Source organism: Thalia democratica, unplaced genomic scaffold (assembly GCF_965202585.1).
Source record: "Thalia democratica unplaced genomic scaffold, ktThaDemo2.hap1.1 HAP1_SCAFFOLD_588, whole genome shotgun sequence".
Lineage (NCBI taxonomy): Eukaryota > Metazoa > Chordata > Thaliacea > Salpida > Salpidae > Thalia > Thalia democratica.
Window position 1 is genome coordinate 31,337 of NW_028139607.1, and position 26,101 is coordinate 57,437.

General features: G+C 24.6%; 1 pseudogene across 1 annotated transcript; it reads right to left on the reverse strand.

Moving 5' to 3' along the window:
- Window positions 1-7,783: 7,783 nt before the first annotated feature.
- LOC145846711 (xaa-Pro aminopeptidase 3-like) lies at window positions 7,784-18,775 on the reverse strand (annotated as a pseudogene). The gene is made up of 11 exons (XR_014370850.1): window positions 18,606-18,775; window positions 16,691-16,761; window positions 15,817-15,933; window positions 14,466-14,607; window positions 11,734-11,860; window positions 10,796-10,928; window positions 10,083-10,216; window positions 9,685-9,813; window positions 9,384-9,567; window positions 8,880-8,999; window positions 7,784-8,245 (listed from the first exon to the last, which is right to left on the reverse strand). The product of XR_014370850.1 is annotated as a xaa-Pro aminopeptidase 3-like (transcript).
- Window positions 18,776-26,101: the final 7,326 nt, after the last annotated feature.

The following is a 26,101-nucleotide window of genomic DNA, read 5'->3' on the forward strand; positions in this document are numbered from 1 at the left end:
TTCGAAAATTTAAAATTTATGCGTCCGAAAAGTATAAAGAAATTCAGAAATATACTTCGCAAGTAGTATAGAAACTAAAAAAAATTGTAGTAAAGCTTTATAAATATTTTATGTTTTTACACAAGTCTTTTGTTTTAAAGAGAGTAATACAAAACTTTATCTTTATATAAAGATAACTTGAAATGTTTATTTTGTTAAACTTAACAACTTTTTCTTTTGTTTATTCTACTAAGAAAATATATCTGAGTCTAACCTGTCCCATTATTAAAACGATCACTAGAAAGGCTCCAGTCCATTGCAGTTTTTCTTCTAGGTTGATCTAAAAAAGAACTATTATAGTTAAAAACTTTTTTTTACTTTTTTTCACGAAATTGTTTTAGCATTTAAATAAGTTTGTAAGCATTTAATCTTTTTGAATTTTTATTTATATCTTCTAAGTTAGCATAATCTGTATCTAAAAATAGTATACATAAAACTTTAGTAAAGATTTAAGAAATCATCTTCATGTTATTTAAAAAAAAAGTTAGTAACTTTTATAAAAAACTTATTATAGTTTTTTTAAGTTTACGAAAGTATCAATAGCATTTTTTGGTTTGATACATAATCTTAGGTATATGTAAAATTGAATGTTTTTTAATGTACTGTGAAGTAATAAAAGTTTTATTTAAATTAAATTGTTTCAAAAAGTTCCTTATTTTTTTACTACTTTAATGATTAAAAGTAGTAAATTATTAACTTTTCATTAGTTCTTTAATTTTTTAATAAAAAAGTATTAGTTATCCAAATTAAAAAAAAAAAAAAAAGATAACTATTTTTTTTTTATAAACCACTTCCTGATCCAAAAAATTAATATGTTACTTACATTAAAGTTGGAGCCATATAATTTTTTAAAGACTGTAAGAGTGCAAGACAGTTTTTATATTTGGGAAAGCTAATTCTCTTACAACGACATTTTGCACTTTAATGTTATAAAGCAATTAGGTTTTGTTAACACCTATTGTAAAATCAGATTTTCCTTTATTTTTGTGCTGCGACAGTGTATTTTTGTTTAGTTGTTTAGACTTTTATACTTAAGAAAATTTTGATTTTAATTGACACTTCTAAAAATGAATATTGTTAAAATTTTTTTGAATTCAAAAACAGTTTGAGCATTTTTTTACTTGTTGTTTTACTTTACAAACAGTATATCAAAAAAAGATGTCTTCTTTTGTATTTCAAAATCAAATATTTTTAGTCAAAATTGTAGTTTTCTTAATTTTTAAGATTTTATTTAAGACTCAATGATTAAATAATTGTATAGTTTACATGAACTTTAACAACGATAACTACTAAGTATATCTTAGTATACAAAACATTACCAAAGTTTATTAATAGTTTAAAAGGTAAACTGTTTTGTTATTTTCACGCATAAATAATTATTCTTATGTTATCGATAAATATAGTTAGAAAAAAATATGTTTATTAAAAAAAGTTTTCTGACTTGTTTTTATTTAATTATTTACTAGTTCTATCAAATACAATTTATCATAAACTGATTTTCATTTATGAAAATCGTACCAACTTTTTTATTTGGAGTTTTGACTTGAGGAATAAAGTTAATGAAGGGTTCCACTAAACCATAGAGCTCATCTGTTATAGTGATCAAAATTAAAACGTGACATTTCAAATAAAATTTTAGATTATTATTGTATGAGCTCACTAAAGTCAACTTGTCAAATCAAAAGTGTTTTAAGTTTTTGTAATTAACTTTTAAAATGATTAGAACTTTCTTGAAATACAAGTACTAAAAAAGTATAGAAAATATAAAACTCACTTAGTAAAATTTTACTCATGCTTATTAGAAATAAAATAAACTATTCTATGTATAAGAATCCGAAAAAGATACTTCTGCAAAAATTTCTTTTGAAAGTTAAAGAATAAAATTATTTAAGTCTCAAATAATTAGTATATTAAAAATTCCTAGAAACTAATATGTGATTATGTTTTATAAGATTTTATAAGATATAAGATTTATGTTTTATAAGCAAAATAGTATCTAAACTATTAATAAACTGTCATAAAAACTTTACATTTCAAGATTTTTATTTATAACAAACTTCTTATTATAGATAAAATTACAAAAAATTGTTAAGCTAGTTTAGTTACATAGTGGTTTAAAAAGCAACTACTAGCTTGCTAAACAATTTTTATCTCTAAAAGTAAAAAAAAAATATTCGTTTACTAATTATAACTAAATAATACTTTCAAGTATTGGTTGAAAAATTTCGTTAGGTTTAATAACTTGAATAATGAATTTGCTAATACAATAGGTTTTTTCTCAAGTATTTAAAGACATAAGTAGAAGCGCGTTAAAATTTTATAAAATAGTATCTAAAAAAAACCGAATTTTAAGAAAAAAAAAAACAAACATGAAAAAGCTTTAAGTGAGTTCAAAAACACTATTTTAGTATAAATGAACTTTATCAGGTTTATCATTTGTTGTAAAACTTATATAGTTTTTTATCAAATGAACGATGATTAAGATAAATATACATTACTATAAACTAACTAACTAAAAGAATGTTTTTTAATAGTTTAAACAAAATGTTTTATTGGTTGCAGTTTTCAAATAACAAATAAAAATTGTAACAAATATTATAGTAAACTAGTACTTACTATCTTATTTTATAATTTTTTAATATTTTTTTATAATTAAAATTTGTATAAAATGAAATTTAAACCTCCGCATTAACTTGGGCTTGAAAACACTTCAAATTAACATTTTAAATCTGATTTTTAGTTTTAACTCTTGCAGATGAAGTTTTTATTATTATAGCTATACATATTTATGCAGTTCAATCAGTTTAAAAAAAAAAGTAAAAAAAAAACAAAGTTACAGCCTTTTTAAACTGGTTTTAATATTTTATCTCTGTCTGGCAGTAATATTTAATGATACTATACAATGTATTTAAAAAAATGTATATAATAACACTTAATAACTCTCTTTCTAGATGTTTCTGAATACTTTTTTATAACAAAACTCACAAAACATATGTTATAAGTTGATATTGAAGTAAATAAAAACTAGCAAATACAAAAGCTTTATGAAATATTTAAAAAAAAAAAAAACGTTAAAGTTATAACTAATAAAAGTTATACAACAGAACAAAATACAAAATGTAGTTTACTATTTCTTTTAAAAATGTTTATTAATAAACTAACTGCTTACTTGAAATACTAATTATTTTGAATTTATTTTGTTAGTTAATTAGTTCATTCACTATTAACTTTAATTTGTATTAATCCTAGTTTATATATTTAAGTGTAATTAATTTTTAAGTTATTAAGGAGAGAGTTAGATTAAGTGATTAAAAGTTAAGTTTATTCATGACTGATGTAAAAACGGATTACTAGTTAAGTATTAAAGAATAAATAAAAGGTAAATTACTTTTATTAAAAGCCATTTGTTTGGATTATTTATACAAAATATGAGCAAAAAATAAATGCAATCACATACGATTTTGTACTTACAACGACTCTATTTAAGAATTTGCTTAGATAAAATAATCTCAATTTTTTTAGCCTTTTACGTAAAAGTTTTAACAATAAACTATAAATAAATTCTATACAAACTTTAGAGTTTTTGAAAACTATTTTGAAAATAACTTATTAACTTGACGTTTATAAAATCAACTTAATGTTTGCCTACAAAAAACATATTCAATTTATTTTGATTAGTGTGGTTATTTCGACAAAATAATATTTTCAATTCATTTTAATTACAATGCGTTAAGTTTCTAACTAAAAAGCTAAATATGTTTAGCATTTATCAGTTAAAAAGGTTTAAAAACTTACTAATCAGTAAAAATTTTAAACTTATTTTAACAAGAAAAAAGTGTAATACATATCAATAATAAATTAAACACATGGATTAAAAAAAAACACAATACATAGTTAAAATGACATTAAAGAAGTAGAAAAGAAAAAAATTCAAAGCATCGAAAATTCAACTGTATCACAACAAATTAATATTACAAAAAAAAACTAAATATGTCAAAGTGGTTTTGTAAACAGCGTGAAACTTTATAAATTTTAAAAACTAAAAAGCAAGCTTAAATTTATACCAATTATATTATATGTTTCTAGTACTATTTAACAAATTGTACAACAATTGTCTAGTAGAAGGACCTTATTATTTTAACATCTAATGTCATTAATACCAAACATTATTTAAAAGTCTACTTTAACATTTTAGAATATAAATATAAAACATTTCTAAAAGATCAAATTATTAAAAACATCAAATTTTTTTAAAAGTTTAAATTTAGAAAAATAAAAAAGGCAAACAAGTACTCCTAACTACTAACTGAATTTATAATTTAAAATATACAATACAACCATTTAAATAGCACATTTTCCAAAATATAAATTAACCGATAAAAATAACTAATTTACTTAAGATAACAAAAGAACTAAAAGTGAAACAAAAATGAAATTACAACTATTAAAAACATAGCATTTATTTTACTATTTATGAAGATATTTTATTTCAACCTACACTAGTCATTACATAGTTTGAATATTAAAGAAAGATCTGTTACACAGAACTTATAAATTGACATTAGAAAAGAAATTCATAAAATCAAAAAATTAATAAGCTTTAAGTGTTTTATATAAAATAAAACTTTTTCATTATAAAACTGTATAATTTAATAAATTTTTGGAGATGCAATCTATTACAAGTTATTACTTTTTAATTAAATAAGTCCAAGAGAATATAAAAACTAAAAAACTTTTTGAATTTTTTGAAACAAAGAAAATAAAATATCATGCTTATTAAACTATCGTGAAGTTAAAAAGTATAGTTCTTTTAATCAAAAGATAGTAAAATTAGATTCAGATCACAATTTTTAACAATACTTACATTCGAATCAATTAAACTGTGTACTTAATACTTTCAAAGATAATTAATAACTCGTGTCTTGATTAAGCTTAAAACTAAAAAAATACTGCGGGCAGTTCGTTGGATGGGGCATTGGCGCAATTGCCCCACCTTTAGAAAAAAGCTAAAACGTTTAGTTTTATTTTGAAATAATTTTCTTTAAAACTTCACTTTAGATTATGACCATTATGCTCAAAATTTATGAGCATTTTATGTTCGACTTAATGCATTGTAAGATAAATAACTGTAGATACACAATATTTATTATCATGTGCATATGAAATTATATTGTGCCTATGAAATTTCCATACAATACTAGGCTGAAGTTTAATAGAGTTTAGTTTTTTAGATGTTCTCTTTGTTCTCATAAAACACCAAATTTGTATTTGAATATTATGACTGTTATAGTGACTTTAATTTTACAAAGTTTCCTCTTAATGTTCTTAAAATTTAGAAAAAGCATAGCTTAAAGTTCCAACTCAGCTGTTAATTTAAAAATTAGAACCTTCGAAAGAAATTGAAAATAATGATTAAAAAAAAACAATTTACGATATCAGAAAAACTAAATTTCTGTCTAAACATATCGGCCGTTCAAGTGACACTAACTTTACAAAATTTTGTTATGGTGTTTTTAAAATATATAACTGTACAACTAAGATAAATTTTTTAAACTAAAAATATTTTAGTAGTTATATTAATTTGAAAATCTAACTGTAAGTAACTATTAACAAAAATTGTTTATGGAAATATTAGTAATACTCTTTTATACAGTAATAACACTTTAAACATAAAAGCTTGTTACTAGACTGTTAAATGTAAGTGTAGTAATTAAAAAACGTTATTTAATTAGCTTAAAAACAAGCTAAAAAGATTTTTTAAATACAAAAAGTTTAGTTCAAGTAAGTATAGTGTTTTCTTTATATAATAAAAGTAAAACTAAAAGCGAATAGTCTTTAATTTGGGACTTTTAGATTTTTTGATACGTTAATAATATTTGCTGAAAAAAAAATAATGTCATTATAAAAATGGGTTTCATACACTACTTGTTTAAAGCAGGGTGTACTAAACTCAATTTTAATAACACTCCACTTTCAGAAAACTAAAAAAGTATCTCCTCAATTCTTACAAGCCCTAAAACTTTTAGTGTAAGTTTCAATTTAAATATAACGAAAATTATGCCTTAACAACTTTTTTGGCTCTTCAATCGAAACACTAGAATATCTAGTGTAAGTTTCGAACTCTCGTGGAATGTATCCAGGTTCCCATTATGGCCCCTTTACTAGTCACGGCCCTCTTTTCAGCTTATCGCCACCTTACATGTTAAGATGGCGAACTTTGAGATACTTTAAAGCTTTTAGATACATAATCGATTTAAGCTGTTTATTTAAAAAAATAATTAAAAATAAGTTCTAAACAGTTATATGTTAATTTTAAGTAACTATGTTACTCGGTTTTTGTGAAGATATGTTTATCTAGTAAATAATACACGTTAGTCCTCTAAAATGATGGTTCAAACCATCATGTTTTATAAAATTTAAAAAAATAGTTCTAAACTTAACACAGTTCGAATTACATTTTGATCATAATTTAATCTAACTGAAGTTACAACTATCAATAACTGATAATTTTTTTTTATAAAATTGTGATTAAAAGTTAATATTTTTAAAATTGATAACCAAACAGCTGTCTTAAACGAATAAAAAATATTTTTTGTTTTACGTACTATATTTAGTTAGTTCAATGCACTTTGAAAAGATTTTGTAGACCAATCTTGTTACAATATAGCCAAGGAATATTTATATATTATTCCATACTTTAGAGAAAGCAGTAATATCTTATGAATATCTGAGTTTTACTACAGTTCTTAGTGAGAAACATAATTTTCTAAAATAATAAACAAGTTCAAATTAAGATAAAGTTTTGATCATACCACAAGCTTTCGATAGACTGAGGCCTGGCCGGATTTTATTGAAACTTGTCAGTAATTCGCGACCGAAAAAAAGTTTATTGAAAGCTTGTAGTGGTATAACCAAAACTTTATCTTAACCTGCAATAATTTTGAAAGCAGTAATTACCTTGCTCTTGTACTTATAAGTCTTTGGCTCTGATAGACTTTCGTCGACGTTTAAAAAAAAACATAATGAAACGTTCTGTAAGTTAACAATAAACTAAAAGCTGTTTGAATATTATGTTATGAACTTGAAGGATTTATTTATTGAAAAATTAAAACTAGTGTTTATTAGTGTGTTGGCAAACTGTTCTTGTATAAGTACAAAACTTTTTACTCTTACTAATATAATTTAACTGGAATTGAAAGAATTTTTTATTTACGAAGTTCTGCTTGTTTAACTTTATTAAGGTGTTTATTTGAGATTAGGTGTTTTATTTGCAAGGAATATTGTAATCTTTAATTTAAAAGGAAAGCCTTAAAACTAATTATAAACTAAAACAATAACTTTAAAAACACATTTCTGACTCGTCATCAAATATATAACTTATGTAAAAATATAAGAATTGTTTGATAGGGAAAACTTTAAAAGTGTATTGTTGTGAATAGTAGCAAAACTTGTAAAAATTCTTATATGATGGCAAAATTACATTAACTATTGAACAAGTTGTTGTTAAAATAAAACAATTTTAACCAAAAAACACATAATCATTATTTTAAGTAAATCATATTTAAAACGAAAAGTTCTATGCTATATATAAAAAGAATACAAAACCCCTTGTCAGCGTTTTAATACAGTTTATTAAGTAAAAAGTTAAATTTATTTTGTAGTCTTCGATTATACCAAAATAGTAAATTTTACTAAAATCATAATATTTTTTTCAACCAAAAAACTACCATTATTACAAAAAATTTCAGCATCAATGGTATAAATGCATGCTCGATTGAAACTGTGGTTTTGAGAATAAATGCTATTTAAATGTTTTAACAAGTTAAATAATGAGTTTTAAACAACTAAAACTAGTTGTTAGGCCTTTACTATATCAAAATTGAAAATTTTTAGCTTTATTTTTCTTTCAATAGTTACAATAACAGTAAATCAACTATTATAGCTTTATTAATGAAACTATACTTATTACTTTTTAATAGTATATTGTACATGATTTTTTAAATTTTCTAAAGTAATTTTCTAAAACAAAATATTTATTTTTGCGACTTCATAACATCTTCTATATCTTGCGGGTGTTTCGGGCAGTTCAGTGTCGCCACTAGCGGTGTCTTTCCCCCTTGCCTTATTATGACGTCATCTTCGATCCTGATTCCAATGCCGCGGTATTTTTCATTTATTTTAAAGTCGTCATTACGGAAATACAAGCCTGTTGGTAGTGAAAAAAAGGCTGTTAATTATTTAAAAATGTTTAAAATTGTAAACTAAGTTATTGTTTTACTTATATAACTGCCTAAACTAACTACAAATGACGTTCTTAGTATAAACTCTTTTTTTTAATACTTAATTCAAGTTTTTAAAACAATGAAACAAAACTGTAAAGAAGAACTAAAATACCACACTCATTATTTAAAGAGATTATTTTTCATTAACATCATTATAAGCAACTGTAAACTCAAACCTACTTAAGAAAAAAACAAGTCTAAAATAACTATTATTATATTATTATCATTATCAAAACCCTAAAACAATCTGGTTAGGAGCCAATATGATTGTACAAATTTTTATAGAATAAATATCACGAGCTTTTTGATTTTGTTTAGTGCAGTGTTTTAAAAAAGTGTGGACCTTTGCACAGTAGCAGCAAAGAAATTTCGATGAATTGAGAAATTATATCAAAAAAAATAAAGGAACTAAAAATAAATATTTTTACTGCATAATAAAAAAAATTGCTTTATCAAAACTTGCTTAATAGCTAAAAACACGCCCCACACGAACAATTTAAAACTCAAAGCAGTAAGACTTAACAAAAATAAAACCAATGTTTAAAACATATTTAAAACCTGGTTCAACAGTGACGACCATGCCGGGGGCGAGGGAGTCTGCCTGGACACGAGAGAAGTGTCGTGAACGTCCATTCCCAACCAGTGACCAACGTGGTGTGGGCAGTACACGCGCATCATCTGTTAAGTTCGTGAATTGTAGTTGTAGGTATAAACAGCAAATACAAATTTTTAAAGTTTGTACTGATTAGATAGAGAGAATTCATATTGATATGAACTTTTTGGCTTATAATAAAAACACATGACCTAACTGAGCAACATTAATATATCAGAAAAACTAAATACGATAACAGTTTGATAGTTCTAATGTGAAGCTTTTTAACAAAGAGGACCATAACATTTTATAAAACAGTTAACATAAACACTTAAAACATATATTTCAATTTTTTAGTTTAAATTGTGAAAAATATTCGACGAAAGCAAAAATTAGACATTAAGTATATTGTTTTTAACCATCTTTACTTCATACGCAACGTCAACAAAAAAGTGTAAAAGTTAGAATACCTGAAAGATTTGTTTAGCAGTGGGCTTTTCCAAAAACACATCGGTTTTTTCAAGTTCCTGCGCGAACAAATGAAGCATTATGCCGTATACAGTATCCAGATTTTTTCCTTCCGTACATATAGAAATACAAGCCATTTGCACATTGAGAACAATTTGGTATATTGTCAGCTGTTCGGGTGTGAACCTGGTTTAATTTGATACGTAGGCTGATTTATAAGGATTGCTTGAGCTTAAATTAAAAAAAAAAAAAAAGAAACATTATTTTACTCAAAAAATTTGAAATTATGAACAAAATACAAACTTTCCATTGACAGGCCAAGTGCGAGTTATATCAGCACAGTACCCATTGAACTCGCAACCGGCATCGACAAGCACCAAATCTCCGTCTTCCAATTGCCGGTTGTTGTTTATATAGTGAAGTGTGTTTGCACTGTAAAAATTTTTACTTAAAAATATAAAAAAAACTTTAACTTTTTTTTTTTGACATAAACATTTATACTGTTTTTGTCGCTTTTTTGTATGTAACGTTTTAATTTAAATAATCTTACACTTACTTAAGAACAGCAAAAGTTTATAACTGACGAGGCATTGTTAATATATCATAAACAAAAAAAAACTTTTGAAATAATGTTTTACAACATCTAGAAGTTAATATTAATTGTTATAAAGCAATAGAAAGAAAACACAACAACAACGAACCGACTACCGCCGGCAACGACGGGTGGATAAGCGAGCATGCCGGCTCCCCTCAACCTGCACTCGCAGTCAATGATGGCGTGCAGCGATCTCTCGTTCATTCCCGCCTGCGTCGTGCTCATGCTGTGCTTTATTGCCTGTTTTGTACTGGTGATGAATATGTATTTTTAATATTTTAAATACTAAAGAGTTGAAATTTCTGTTTTGACTTTTGAGGAAATTTTCACTTTTAAATTAAAAAAGTTTAGTTCTGTGCAGTGAAATCCATTGATAACATTTAACAAGTAAATGAAAAACAAGAATCCTTTTTTAAATTTAATGATTTATAAAAAAAATAAGAAAACTTTAGGTTTTGACAACGTTCAGCTAGAAAAAAAAAAGTTGAGAACTCTTTATATGTAATATAGGTACATAAAAACCATACATCAGGCTTTATAAAAACTAAGAACATTTTATAAAAATAAACTAAAAACATTTGTTGACTAAAATTAAGAGTACAACTTTACTAAAACTACTTAAACAGTAAATTTAAAGTATATTACAAAAATTTAAATGGTTTAGTCAACGTCTACATTTTAAATTCAAACAATTGCTATTTATAAGGTGTACTTCAGTTTTAACACAGTTAAAGTTTAGTTTAAAAAATAAAAACGACATTCTATTAAATAATAGACAATAGAAGGTAAGTGATTAACTAAAGTAAATCAATACCGTACTTCTCCTGATATGTGGCAAGCTTCGTTTAAAAGTTGAAGCTCACTTTCGCTTTTTATAACTCGAAAATTGTGTATCTCCTTCTTTATACTTTTAACTGGCCGCTTTTCCGTCATAACACCTTCTAAAAATGGTCTGCAATTAGATTTACTACAGTTAACTTAATTCAAATAATATTAAATTATTTTTAATTCGACTACGTTATTAAAAATTTTAATTTTTTTAAAGACATTTTGGTGTATGTATTTGAAAACACGTTTAAACGAACAAGTTTTAAGTAAAAATTTAAAATTACTTAACTTTTTAACTCTTTGTTATTTCTTGTCTAATTAAATACCATTGTTGGAGTGTTAAAATACTAAAAAAAATTGTTTTATATTAGAATGTTTTATAGAAGCCATAATTCTCGGAAAACTTAATTTCTTGAAAGCAAAATACATTTTAAAATTTTTAAAGTTGCTACAGTTGTGTATTTTCTCTAAAAGGGTACTTGGTTAAGCTTGATGTTTATTTTGAGATAACAGCTTAATTTTTACTAAGTATTTTTAGGTTTAGGAATTTTTTTTTTAAATAACATTGTAAAAAATTAAACACAAAACATGTAAGCAATTCATAAATAAATAATATTTTATAATTTTAAACTTATTTAAGTTACACAGTATTACAAAAAAAACAACGTTGGTTTAAATTAATAAATTACATAGATTTATAGAAAAATCTTCTTACTTTCCTTATTAAATGTACTCCTTAAATAAAAAACTTATTATATTTTACAGCTTTGAACTATTGTTTCTATAAAAATACTTAGACATAATTAAAAGGTTATATAGAAAAAAAAACTACATATAACTTTAATTCCAGGTTTTTAAAGATGAAAATGTAGTTTGAAAACTACAATTATATTTAAACGAATGACTAAAAACTTCCAAATCAACAGTACCTCAAATGCTGAGCAAATGTTTTGGTGTTCACACACTCCTGGTAGTCACACCAAACTACATGGTCGCTAGATTTGTACTTGCTTAAAAGTTTTGATAAATTTTCAATATCGTCTGCTTCGTTTACTCCTGTAATACAACTTATTTAAAACTTTGTTTACTTTTACAAAATTAAGAAATTAAAAAATAACACCGAATTTATTTTCTTTATTTTAAGCTCACAAGTTTTTTAAAGAACTATAAATCAATATGCCATAAATAGTCTTAATTTGTAGCACTTTGTTCAGACGTTCACATAATTGATTTTTCAAAAAAAAAAAAAAAATTAACCAGTCTAAAATTAAACTCGTTTATGATTCTCACTAAATATATCTTCTTTTTTACGTATTATACTTATAACTAACAATATATACAGCATGATTAATTATAATTACGGAAAATTTACAAAACACTCTTAAATAAATAAAAAACATAATAAAACATTTCAATCCTACATGTTATAAACTTATTCAACACGTACTTTAAAATCTCTATAAAATATACTCATTATAGTAATTAGAGAAGCCTGCTGCATACTTCGCTTGCAGTATAAGTTTGCTATTTATAAAAAATTTGATTAAAAATTAAATTAAAAAACTTCATTGTTGTAAATTGATATAATTTTCTTCAACTAAATTTGTCAGAAAGTATTTTTTAATTTTGAACATAAATGTGCTGTTTAAATACATTAATAAAAAATAAGACAACATTTTTTTGCTTAATGTAAGTTCAAAATCAGATCAATTAAAAAAAAATGTATAAAGAAGATATTTACTGTGCAGCTAAACTTAACTTTCACTTTTAGCTCAGTTCCTAGTCCAAGACGAAAAGATCTCATACCAAACGAATATAATAGTAGTTTTGTTCACACGTTTGAATGCTGTTGCTCAAACAGCTATACAGGTATTAGACACTTAGTAATGAGAATCAGGGAATATATTCCGAAATAAGTTTTAAATCATATTAACAATCAAACAAAATCCGTTGATTAAATGAGAATGCTATGAAAAAATAATCAATAGCAGAGTACTTGATAAAGAACTCGATCAGTGCAAAAAAGTTACAGTTTGGCAAATTTTGGAAAATTGAGAAAAAATTTCTTAATGTTGATGATCAATTTAAAATTGAAGCTATATTTGTACACATCTACAAACAAATTAAAAAAAAAAGAATTCGCTTGAACAGTTTAGTTAAAGTTGGTTTTAGAGAAACAAACATTTAGTTGATAAAAAAAACCATAAAGCGTTCTTTGAAAGTAAAAAGTGACTGTTACATAAAAAATAATTTTGTTTCAAAAGAAGCAACAAAGACAAACTAATTATACTAAAAAATCAATTTAAAGTATTTAATAGCTGGTAAACAGTTTTCTTCTTATTTGGTTTTAATTCCCACCCGAACAATTCAAACACAATCATCTCACATAAAAATTATTTTCCAAATGATCAATTCCTAAGAAGGTTATGAAGGTTTTTTTCTATCCAGACAATTACCCTTTAATTTCGATCAACTCCAATCCAACATATTGTAATCCAGTTGAAATTTCTCAAAATCAATTTCCACCGAACCAATTGCAATTTCTTTCCAAATTATTTCTACTCAAATACTTATTTATGAGTTTTCTTTAACATATAAAATAATTGATTAAAATATTCGAATTTCATTTAATCCCAGATAAATTTTATATCGTATTAAGTAGTTTGGGAGATTGACTTTTATACTTACTTGATTTATGATTTATGTCTGTTAGGTTTCAGAGTATGAATTGAAAGTAGTTATATCAAACAGTTCGAATTTATTAAAATATTCTGTTGAAATATTTAGAACTATACCATAAAACGAATTAAGATTTATCTTAAATACCAGCAATTTTAGTAAGCTAAACCCTGAAACTGGTTGCATTTATTTAACTGATGTACGTACGTAATTCTTTAATAAAACATACCTTAATTTATCATTATGAATATTAAAGCTGCACTTTTTAGGTTTTTAAATAACATAAAATATGCTTTAATATTAGTTAAAAGCTTGTATATTTAGATGGGAATCGATCAATTGAAAACAACTTGGATGAAAAGTAATTAGATAAAAATTAATTTTGTTTACAACGTATTAAATTGAAGCTAATTCAGATGGGAACTGACAAGCTTACTGTTAAATGAATGGAAATAGGTTTTGATAGAAAACGATTGGCTGTGAAGTTTTTTAGAAAGAAAATGTTAGATGTCAATTGATTATGAATAGGATAAATAGTATAGCATCTTTATCATCCTATATCATCAACTAAAGAAAAATTTTTTGAAGAACAAGTAAATAGCAGTGGTCTACTGGCTCAACAAACAAGTGTATTTTTCCTTAAATACTTTTGTACTTTATATAGCAGAAAGGATATTCTAAATGTATGTAAACCTTTGCAGCTTAGATAAATTAAATTTTTGGATGAAAAGTAAAATTAAACAAGAAAAATCTTGTAAAAATATTTAGTACTACAGTATGTTTACTTATAAAAGTACAATAATTAAATTTAACGTTTTTCTAATAGATTTATTACATGCTGTACCATCTGAATGTTAGTTTTAATATCATTTTAATTATTCTAAAACAACTTACTATATGTCATTTCAGCTCAAATATATCTTTCAAAACTAAAAATGTTGAAGCAAATATCGTTATTCAATCCTTCTTAATAAAAACTAACCAGTTAACCAAGTTGTTCCATCAACACCAGACCTTGGACCATGCCACAGTTCGTTTTTAACATCTCTTTTTGGAACTAATAGGGTTGATTTGAAAATGTGTTCATTTAAATCAGCTTCCATTACTAAGCAACTGTTTGGTTCCTAAAAATTTACACTGTTTGTTTTATACTAAATAAAATCTAAATGGTTTTTCAGTTTGTAAACCTTTATAAATAAATGATTTTACTTTTTTTTTAAACTAGATATAGCTCTTAATATCTTTTATCATTAACCTAAGTAACAAAAACTAAATAATTATTATTGACCCATGATCTAGAACTCAGATTAAAAAAGATCTGAATTTTGGAAAGAGTAAAAGTCTACTTTTTAATAAAGATAAAACGTCTACTATTTAGTCTCTTTTCATAACTTTTTCAAAAGTTGTCATCTAAATTAATAAAAAAAGTTTCTTAAAAATACATATCCTCTACGCAAACCATTATGCACAAGCAAATTGACAGTATTAGATACTTATACAAAAAGTAATTGATCTGTGTTGTACAGGTTTACAAAGATCTTTTTTTAAAATTGCAATAGAAGTAACAAAAGTTTTTAATAAAAACTTTTAAGTAAATTTCAATTCAGATTTTTTATTCAAAATGCTTTTTTTTAAATAGATCAAAAAAAACATTTTGATTGATCTATAGTCACTTTGCGTGCTACTTTTAATGACAAACAGAAAACTTTCTGTTGTATCTAAAATTTCAAATGAAAATTTAGATTTTTAAATTAGCTAATTTTAGTATACTTTAATGACCGTTTTGTAACGAAGCTATGAAAATTATACAATTAATAAATATTTATCTAACTTATTTAATTTATTAGCTAAAACATACTAGGCATGTGCCAAATAAAAATGTCATACTGTTGTATGTAACGTTCTTAGTATTAATTTCAAGTTATCCAGATCCAGCAGAATACCCAGATTGATTTGAAAACAAAGTAGTAAGTTTGTTTTAACATACGTTTATTTAGTAAGTAAGTGTAAAAGCTGTATATAATAGATTTAAGCTTTAAATATTTTTATTTCAAGTAGTAGACAAATAAAAAGAGTAGAATAAATCTTTGTGTTTTATAAAAATTAGTAACTCACTGAATCAATCTTGATTAAAACTTAAAACTTTTGAAGTATCTAATGCTGTAGATTTGTTTGGTATCTAAATTGTGTGATTACTTTTTCAAAACTCCTTACTTATTTTCTTAATTTAATTGATCCGAATAGACTTTTAGAATGGGAAGAGTTCATAGCAAAAAAAACTAGATCCGATAGATCACCAATAAAAATAAGTGTAGGTATATTGTAAAACTAACCAGAAAACCAGTAAGATATAAAAAATTGGTGTTTTGATGAAATACGTATGGAATATCTTCACTCATATACTGTAACTCATTTCCACTTAATATTACTAAATGTTTGTTTCCTTCAGTCTAAAATATTATACAAAAAATAATAATATTTCCAACAAGAATAAAATTCAAATAATTTTTAATTTAATGAAATATAACATCGAAGAAATTATACACTTAAATTTTTTAATAACTTATTCAAAAACTTCAAGCTCTTAGGTAGCAGCACATCGACTAATACTAGTAAGTTGTTTTAAGTATAATCGATGTTTTTTTTCTCGATAAATTGTAGCAGCAATTAATTAGTTTGTAAAAGTTTTTTATACAAAATTTATCAATTTTTTTTTTAATATTTATTTGTTTATTATTAAGCGATTTATTCTTTTACTAATCAAATAAACCTCTATTAAATGTTTTTTTAAATACATATAGCCATGCTACAACAAAAGTAAAACTACAAAAATAAGTTACTAGTATAATAAACAGGATTGCCAAAAGTTTTTGAGAAATTTCTTCAAAGTTTTCTGAATTCCTTCCATGTTTTCGAAAATACAAGTTTTTGAAACTATTCTTATTATAAGTATTATTTCAAGGTAAAAAACTGTCTTAATTAGTATAACAACAATGAAAAGATATTGTATAACTACTTTAAATGTGTTTCTTAATAAAAGAAATTGAATAATAACAAAAAATGTTTATCTACATGACTGACTTGACTAAAATGTCTTTAAAATTCCAGGATTCTAGGTTTTTTGGTAACCCTGAATAAAGAAGGCAAGAGAGTATTTAGAACTTTATATCTATCTGTAAATGTAAGTAAAATATTATAATATCTTACTTTTAGTTTATGAAGTAGTTTTAGTCTTCTACCTTCCAGCTCTTTTTTAGTTATTCTAGGTGTAACTTCATCTAAAAAAAGAAGTAGATTTAGATAAACCAAAGTTTAATCTTTATATTACTTTTTTCTTAGTAAAACAACAATTAAAATTATTTAGGTTGTAGTAAACAAACTTAAAATACATAAATTATTTTTTACAATGCTAATTGTAAATTTTTATGAAATTTCCAATTGATGCAAATGTTTCGAAGCATTTCTTTCTAAGTTACTTGTATTTTATGGTTAATTTAGTTTTTTACCTTGCACAGTGGGCCCAGAACTAGAAATAGCAAAAAATAGAATTTTGGAATTCTATTTAAAAAAATCGTTGGTAGAAAGACAAGATTCTAGCTAATTCAATGCTTAAAACTAAAATAAAAAATTCCATCTTTAACAAAAGTTATGCCAGTTAGCATAAGGAAATTTGAAGGGTTTTGATTAGTTCATATTTTGATGATTTTAAAAACTTGAAAATAAACGATTTAGAAAAATATATTTAAAAACTACTTTAACATTAATATATTTAATTGCTGCTTTCTTAGCTAGAAAAGGTACTTTAAAGATTAATTTAATAAATCTATCTAGAATTTTTATCAAAACATATATATTTTTTTTTAGTGAATAAAAAACAAAAATAAGAAAGTATGTATTTTTTGCATGTTTTTTACTGACATTCTTGTAAACTTTCTAAAATTAAGAAATTTTAGCGCACCTTAAAAAAGTATGTATATATTTTTTTAATTCTCAAGTTTAGTAAACAAAAAAAATTAACAAAACGTTTTTCAGGTACGTGGTTTTTGAATAAAAATGAAGCATTCTAAATAGAATTATCTAATGTATTTATGAAAAACCCTATAGAACCTATTCTAAAAATATTGATTAAATAAATCTAATATAAATACTTCTTTTTCGCTACTTAAATTTCATATTTATTATCTAATAAACATCTACAAGCTGTTGAAAATCAAAACTAATTTAAATATTAGTTAAATTTGCCTAACTTTGATTTTCAAACAAATACATTTGTAATATGAAAAAATGCATAGGGCAAAATCATTATTTAAGGGCTACTAGTTAAAGTGCGATAAATTTTGTTCTATAAGCAATTTTTTTATTTAGTTCGGATTGTTTAACAGACATAACTTTAAACTACATCAAAAAAATATATTTGTTAAGATTTAAAGGTAAGAATAATTTAAAAAATATTTTCCTATTTCCGGTTAAACGCTATTTGGGCCTATTGTGCCTTAGTCAATTTTTAATAACAGCTTTTAAAACTAGCACTGTATTAAAAAAATGATAGTTAAATAACTAATAGCTTTTTTAGGACTATCATTATAAACATTCTTAAAAACTTAGTACCAAAAATTTTTTTTTGATAAACAACTTGAGCAAGAAGTTTTAAAAGTACAAAATTTACAACTTTATTCAATAACTATGTATTCCTATATTTTTCTATAGTTATTAAACAAACAATTTTTGATGTCTCCTAAAATGCAGGTAAAAACATTCATAACAAAAAGATGGTTCGAAAATAAAATTATCAGTTCATTACATAAATATTAGTTTAATAGAAACTTGTTGATTAATAAAAAAACTCAAATCTCAAACTATAGCTAATATCAAATTGTGACCTATAAGACTAAAGAAGAATAAGCGTATTATTAGTTGTTTTTAGTTTGGAGCTATCAAAATAACATAAAAACTGTCAAATTATACTGAAGTGTCTTAAAAAGTTTAATGGTTTGCTGAATACCAAATTTTTAGAAGATCGTTTGAAATATAAAAACATGTTAATTAAAATTATATGTCAATACAACTGTAGACAATAAGTTTACGAAGCTTATAAGTTATTAGTTGATTAATTTTCACTCACTAGATTTTATCAATCGAGGATGAGTAAAACTAGAAGGTTGTCCAAGATCTCTTTCCCATGGCTTCTGTGTACTCTTGAAATTATGATGCACACTAAATCTTTTTAAATTACCATAACTTGCTAGTGTTTTAAAAAAATTACCAGAAGAAAACTTTTTCATCTTATAAATAATGTCCTTTGAACAAGTTATTTAAATATACATGAAATTTTAAGTAAAATATTAATGTAATGATTAACCACTACAAAAATATATAATTAAAAAATAAGATAACTTTATGAACTATTTAGTTTAGTTATAAACCTTTACAGAACACCTTTATAACAAGCATACTTTAAAACACTTAACATTAAAATGTTTGAGGCTCTGATTCAATTATTTTTTACTACTTTAAAAAGCTTACTCAGGATTGCCAAAGATTTTTAGCAGCTTTTTCCAATCAAGGTATTCTTTTTTTTTTTCGAAAGTACAAGTTTTTTGTCCAATTTTAGCGAAAATTAAGTTCAAGGCAAAAATTGTCTTATATAGTATGAAATATTGGAAAGATACTGTAATGCTACTTTAAATGTATTTTATAACAAATAAAATTCTAAATCATATACAAAAATTGTATAAGATAGATTTTTTTAATCAAAATTTTATCTTACATGTGAAATTTTTCCAAACTGTAGATTTAGTAGTGATTTTTGTTCAAAATTTCTCTAACTCTATGTTTTATTTTTGCACAAATTGTCAAGTTTAGGTTTTTTGGCAATTCTGCTTACTTAATACAACAAACAAATTAAAACTTAATAAAAAAAATCAAAGTTGAAAACTAAAAAAAGATTAGAATGGTTAAATACAACTACTACTAGTATGTTTTAAAACGATACTCTTGTTTTTTGTTATAAATATTAATAATAGTTCATTTTAGTACCATAATTTTAATCATAAAAAAATAACTCAATGATAATTTTTTTAAATTTTATTACAATACAATGTTTCACTCGTTTTAAAAAAATATGTATGAAGCACAGGAGGAACTTTCAAAACAAGGTGGTATAGCCATATAAGAGATATAAAAGTTTACAACGAGAACGGAACCGAACTATCCAAATATATTTGGAAGCTAAAACGCAACAACACTAACTACAACATCAAATGGGAAATTTTACACCACATAGGACACATAAGGAAACCGCAGAGAATCTGCAGGACCTGCTCCTATGAAAAAAATGGAAATAGCAAACGCTGACGAGGGAACATCTTTAAATAAAAGGAATGAGTTAATATTCTCTTGTATACACTTTAAAAAGCTTTATTTCAAAACTTAAGAGCGTTTTGATAAACAAATATCTATTTTATTTTGTACAAGTACTTAAACCAATATATAATTATGTCATAATACGATAGCCAAACTTTTTCAAACGAGTAAATTTAATTTAAAGGTTTAGTTAAAGAGATGTTTTCTTTGTTAGTTATCTACAAATTTCACAAGGCCACTAAATGTTAGTATCACTATTTTTTATTGTTTATTTTTTATTTAGTTGCTTAAGTTTTAAGATTGTATAATTAATAAATAACGTACATTTTCCTAAAATTAGCCTAACAACATTAAAATCATCATATGCTAGTAACTTTAAACTATAAGTCTTAATTAGATTTTACTCAGTTTTATGTTATATTTTTTTCTTTTTAACTTTTTTTATTTCAAGTTTAGCCTAATGTCTTGCTACTTGGTATTGCATAAATTTTTACAGATTTTAAACAACTGAAGGTTTCGTTTTTTTAAAACGAGTGAAACATTGTATTGTAATAAAATTTCAAAAATTTATCATTGAATCATTCTCCTTTTTTTAAGTTGAGAACTTTGATTGCAACCTTTAAAGCAAAAAGTACGCAATAAAAAAATAACAACAAAAATTTAAACAAACAAAAGCAGCTTTAATTTATTAACATTAAAAAAATTGTTATTTTAAGTTTTTAGTTGAATTTTTTAGTAACTTGAAACTACATTATGCATAAGTTATAAATTATTTAAACCAATGCTTGAAACTTAAGGTAATGTTGGACAGAAAAAATACTATTTATAAAATAAGAATAAGGAAAGCATGAGCTTCAAATGTAAACTATCATTTTAAATGCGTAAGATATATCCTTCTAATTTAAAAAAGCTACTAAAAGAAAAGCAAAAACTATACAAAAAATGCAAGTTAGATCAGCAGATTTTTGAAAAATACAAGCTAGTTTCAAAAGCATACGAAAAAGCTGTAAAAAATTTCGAAATACAACATGAAAAAAGCTTCTGTCAAAATACTAATTCAAAAAATTTTTATTCTTTTGTAAAATCAAAGCTAAATCTATCACCTTCCTTTCCTCTTTTACTTGATGAAAAAAAACTTACCATTAATTTCTGACTTTGATAAAGCCTCTTATTTTAACAAATCATTCCAAAAAGCATTTAGTAAAGATTATGAAGATGAACATTTTATATTTATTGATAAGAGTTGTCTTGAAATTCAGGATTTTTTTATTAGTAATAATGAAATCATTGAATCTGTAAATCATTTAAAAGATAAAATACTCAGAACAGCAGAAAATATACCTTTTTTTTTTTATAACGAACTATTAGCTCTCTCTTTTTTCCAATATCGTCAATTTTTAATTGCTCTTTAGCTATATCTTTCATACCAAGGCAATGGAAAATATCTTATATTATACCAATATTCAAAAAAGAAAACAAAAATAATCCAATAAACTATAGACCAATTTCACTAACTAGTAGCTTTTGCAGATCTTTTGAACATATAATTTCATTAAAAATACTTAATCATCTTTTCTTAAATAATCTTATTTCTCCGAAACAATTTGGTTTTCTTCCTAAACGAATTTCATGTATTCAATTATTGGATTGCCTTCATTCATAGTTAGTATCTTTTTTTACCAATAAATCTATCAATGTAATTTATACAGACATTCGGAAAGCGTTTGACTCTGTCTCTCATTTTAAGTCAATTAAAACTTTATCTCAATACAAAATTAATAGAAATCTAGTTGAATGGTTCAAAGAATTTCTTCAGAAAAGAACACAAAGAGTAGTTATTGGTAACACGTTCTCAGAATCCTTACCAATTTTTAGTGGAGTTCCGCAAGGAGGGGTTATAGGTCCACTGTTATTTATAATTTATATAAATGATATAGCCTTAGAGGTTAATTCTAATAGCAACATTAAGCTTTTTGCAGACGACACAAAAATATTTAGCCAATCTAACTTAGTTTTACAAAAATCTTTAGATAAAATCTACCATTGGTAAAAGAAAGGAGATTAAACCTAAATCCCAGCAAATGTCATGTTTTGAATATTTGCAAAAGTACACCTATTCCAACGTTTGATTTTAAACAAACAATGCAATTTTACCTAAAACTGAGGTATTTAAAGACCTTGGAATTTTTATTTCAGATAATTTAAAATGGAACCATCATATTAACTATATTTACCGTACTGCATCAATTTTATCTTTTCAAGTTCTAAAAAGCTTTATATCTACGGATTTGGTAATTCTTAAAAAACTGTACCTAGTTTACATCCGTTCTAAGATGGAATACAACACACCTTTATGGTCTCCATATTCTATAAAAGACATCAACCAACTAGAATCTATTCAAAGAAAATTTACAAGATTAATCTTTAATCGGTCCAACATTTCATATACGTCTTACATAGACAAACTAACAAAGCTTAATATAAAAAATTTAGAGTACAGAAGACTTGAATTTGATCTAATAACTTTTTTTAAACTGATAAAAAATGAAACTACTATTGATTCTCAAACTTTCTTTAAACCTTATGAAAATAATTACTCACTCAGAGGTATAATAGAAAATATACATGCAAATATCATTTTAACTATGTTGGTTGACACAAATTTTTTTTCTATCGTTTGGTAAAAATGTGGAACAAATTTCCAAATGAACTAGTATCGTGCAAAAATCTTAAACATTTTCGATTAAACTTAAAAAGATTTGATTCAAATAAAATATTTACCAGTAAAGTTTATAAGTGATTAGTTTTGTTCATCTCTTTAGCCATTAATTTGGTGTGTGGTATGTAGTTTATTGGTAGTTTAATCTGTAAGCTACACCTTCCCCTTATAGATTTAAGGTACTTTTCAACTTTGATTTTTTGGAAGGGCTATTGTTAATGTGCTTTGGGCTTTAGATTTTGAAATTATTGGATACTCAGTTGATTCCTAAGCTAGATTTGTGAACTGTTGCTGCCACATTTTTGAAGTGATTTTTGACTGAACTTGCTGTCATAACAAGTGGCTAATAGTAGCTGAGATCAATGTTTTGCAAGATGAAGACAGGTTCTGAAGATTTGACAGAAATGCTTGTTACAGGGATTTGTTGCTTTGGAACGTATAATTGGAGATTGGTGACTTTGGAATCGTTGAATATTTGGTTGTGAAAGTTTTAATTTATTCAGTTTGTGTCTTGTATAAGTTTTATGTTCATGTTTATTTAATCACTGTAATTTGTTTTTTCTTTTTATGTTAGTGTCTTTCAGTTTAAGTGGCTTAGGTTTTAATGCCTAGGTCCTTCGTTGGACAATAAACTTAATAATAATAATAAATATAAATAGATAAACTAAAAGTTTTATAAGCATACTTACAGACTTTGAATAGTTTAAATCTGTCTCGTTACTTTTTTTGAACAAAAATAGTCTTCCAGCTTTCTAGAAGATAGATGTTATCTAATAAATCTCAATTTAATCTTATATAAACTTTAACATTAATTAATAAACCTGTATGCTTGTTGCAGTGCATCAAGATTCCAACAGTTACCAATTACTTGATCAAGTAAAAATCTTATTTTCAAGTAGAAAATCTGCACTTTAAAAACAAAAAATAACCAGCTTTGCTTAGAAGTGTTAATGAGTAGCAAAACTTATTATTTTTTAAGAGGCTATTTCTTGTAGTTTTTAAAAAGTTATACAATTTTGTGTACTAACAAGTTTCATGAAAACATAAAAGTAGAAATCCAAGTTTAACTCAAACATTTATTGTGTCCAGAATATATTCATGTGACAGTTTTTGAAATTTTTTTATGTAGTAAAACAAACTAACTTTAATTTTATAAATTTATATTTAAGCAGCTTTTAATGACTTAACAGATGTAACATCCAAACTTTTTTATGAATGAAATAGAGACTTCACTAAATATGACTTAAATTTCTACAAATAAAGAGTATGAATTATCATAACTATTTAGCATAAAAATTTAATATAATATCAAATAATTATTAAGTAATGTTTTTGGTAGTGATCTCCACCATCCAGATCTAAGTGAAAAAAGGTTAGATCAGGCTGATACAGTAGATCACTAGGTTTAAGATGAAGTCAAATTTTCAATAATCCAGTAATTTTGTGAATGTATTATAGATTAACTTAAAAATTTATCAAATATCTAGCTAGTTTTAATATAGTATACACCAATTTGTAGACATTTATAACCTGTTTTGATATATGAATTGATAAATTTAGAATCTATTTTTGGTGTAACACCATAATTGCTTTAATGATCGGATTAAAATTCACCAAGTAAAATTTCATGTCCTCTTAAAGAAGTTAAAAATAATAATTGCTTTTTAGTATTTACAATGGAACCTTGAACCCAAGCTTAAGTGAGAACTTTATGTGAAATGTGTACCCTACTGTTTTGAGACAAGTTTTATCCTTTTCAGTCTAACAACGTTACACTCTTATTATATATATGAGTTTATCATTTATATTTGCATCAACTATTTCAAGACTATGTATTTGTCTGTTTAATTAAACTTCTTAATTTTTTTTCTTAATTCCTTGTTTTCAATAGTGGGTACCTTACGTATTTACATAGTTGCTTTTGAAGTTTGTACCTTATTGGTGTCCCTGCTATAATTCAAACACAACATTAAGTTTATCTGCTGCAGCACAATAATTATAAGGCAAGGAGGTCAATGGATCTTCTGATATTTCTTCCAGGTTTTCTTGCCAATTATTAGTAAAAATATAAACTTACGGTAAAAAAGGTTTCAATAGTACAATATCACTGAAAAGATACGGTAATGCTACTTTAAATGTGTTTTATATTAAATACAACTCCATATGATGCAAAAAAGGAAAAACTTTTATTAGTTATAATTGAAGTAGCTTTAAAAAAGTATTGAATATTTCATGTCTAACTAGCAACTATTTTTTAAAATTAGAATTGTTTTAAGTAGATATTTTAGTTTTTGTCAGGTATATGCAGCTGTAGCTTGTGGACCACATCTATATTTAATTACAATGGACATAAGAATTAAAAAAAAAAGTAAACATAGTAATAAAAATTATTCAACTCTTTTTAAACTAATAGATCCCCTAAATTTGAAAAAAAATTTAAATAGGTTGTTTTTAAAGTACTTGGTTTGTTCATTTTCAGAGCTTTTGGTGTCTGTTTTATGTAAGATGTTTCATTTTAAATTCAAATTTTACAGGAATCCTATTCAGTTCATTTGAATTTTAGAAAATAAAATTTATCTAAGAACTCATTTGTTTATCCCTACTTTTTCAATGTTTATCTATTGTTTCTATATTTATTATCTTAAATTTTATGGTATATACGTATAAATATGAAATATTGAATAGGCCTGACTAGTTATTTATACTCATTTGAACACAGTAATTTTTCTGTTGGGGTACATAATTCATGTGGAATATGTCCTTTCAATCCAAGAAAATTTTTGTTTGAAATGCATTTCCCTTTTAAGACTGGTACTATTAGCTACACAGCACTTTTGTATTGAAAAGAAAGATTTTTGTATGTTTAATTTTTTTGTGAGGTGTTAGGATCAAAAGCATAAAATTATTATTCATTTCATTTAAGTGACACTGTTAAAAACATAAAAATGACACTAACAAGAACAGTTAAAAGTACAATTTTTTAGATTAAATAAATTTCAGTTGTCAGTTACAAAACATTTTGAAGCCATGGTATAGAAATGCATTAAACTAAAACTAAATTTAATAATTTCATGTAAAAATTCATGTAAAAATATTTATTTGTATCAAAAAGCATAAAAGTATATTAAAAACCCTAGGATAAATACAGATATTTTTACTTGAATTTTTATTTTTCTTATATGTTTTGACCACTTGGAGTTAACCTAGCAATGTTCAAAACAATTTCAAAGTCACCATTAGGTTCCTCACACCATCAGACCACACATTAGTGTTTTTTAAAGAAAAAAAAGCTCAAAAAGTTTGGTACTAGGACCTGGTGCACGAAGGACCTTTTGGTTATTGAGTTGCACACCACAGATATCTTTTAATGTCCTGCCCAGGACAATATGATAATTTTCTATTTTAAAGTAAACTTTTACAACTCGAATAACAAAAATAAAAGCTGATTGTCAAAAAGCAGCAAAATTAGCCAAATATTTTTTCCAAACCTGTCACAATGCCTCAAGTTTTGAGAAGTTCTTTGTTTTTTCATTAAA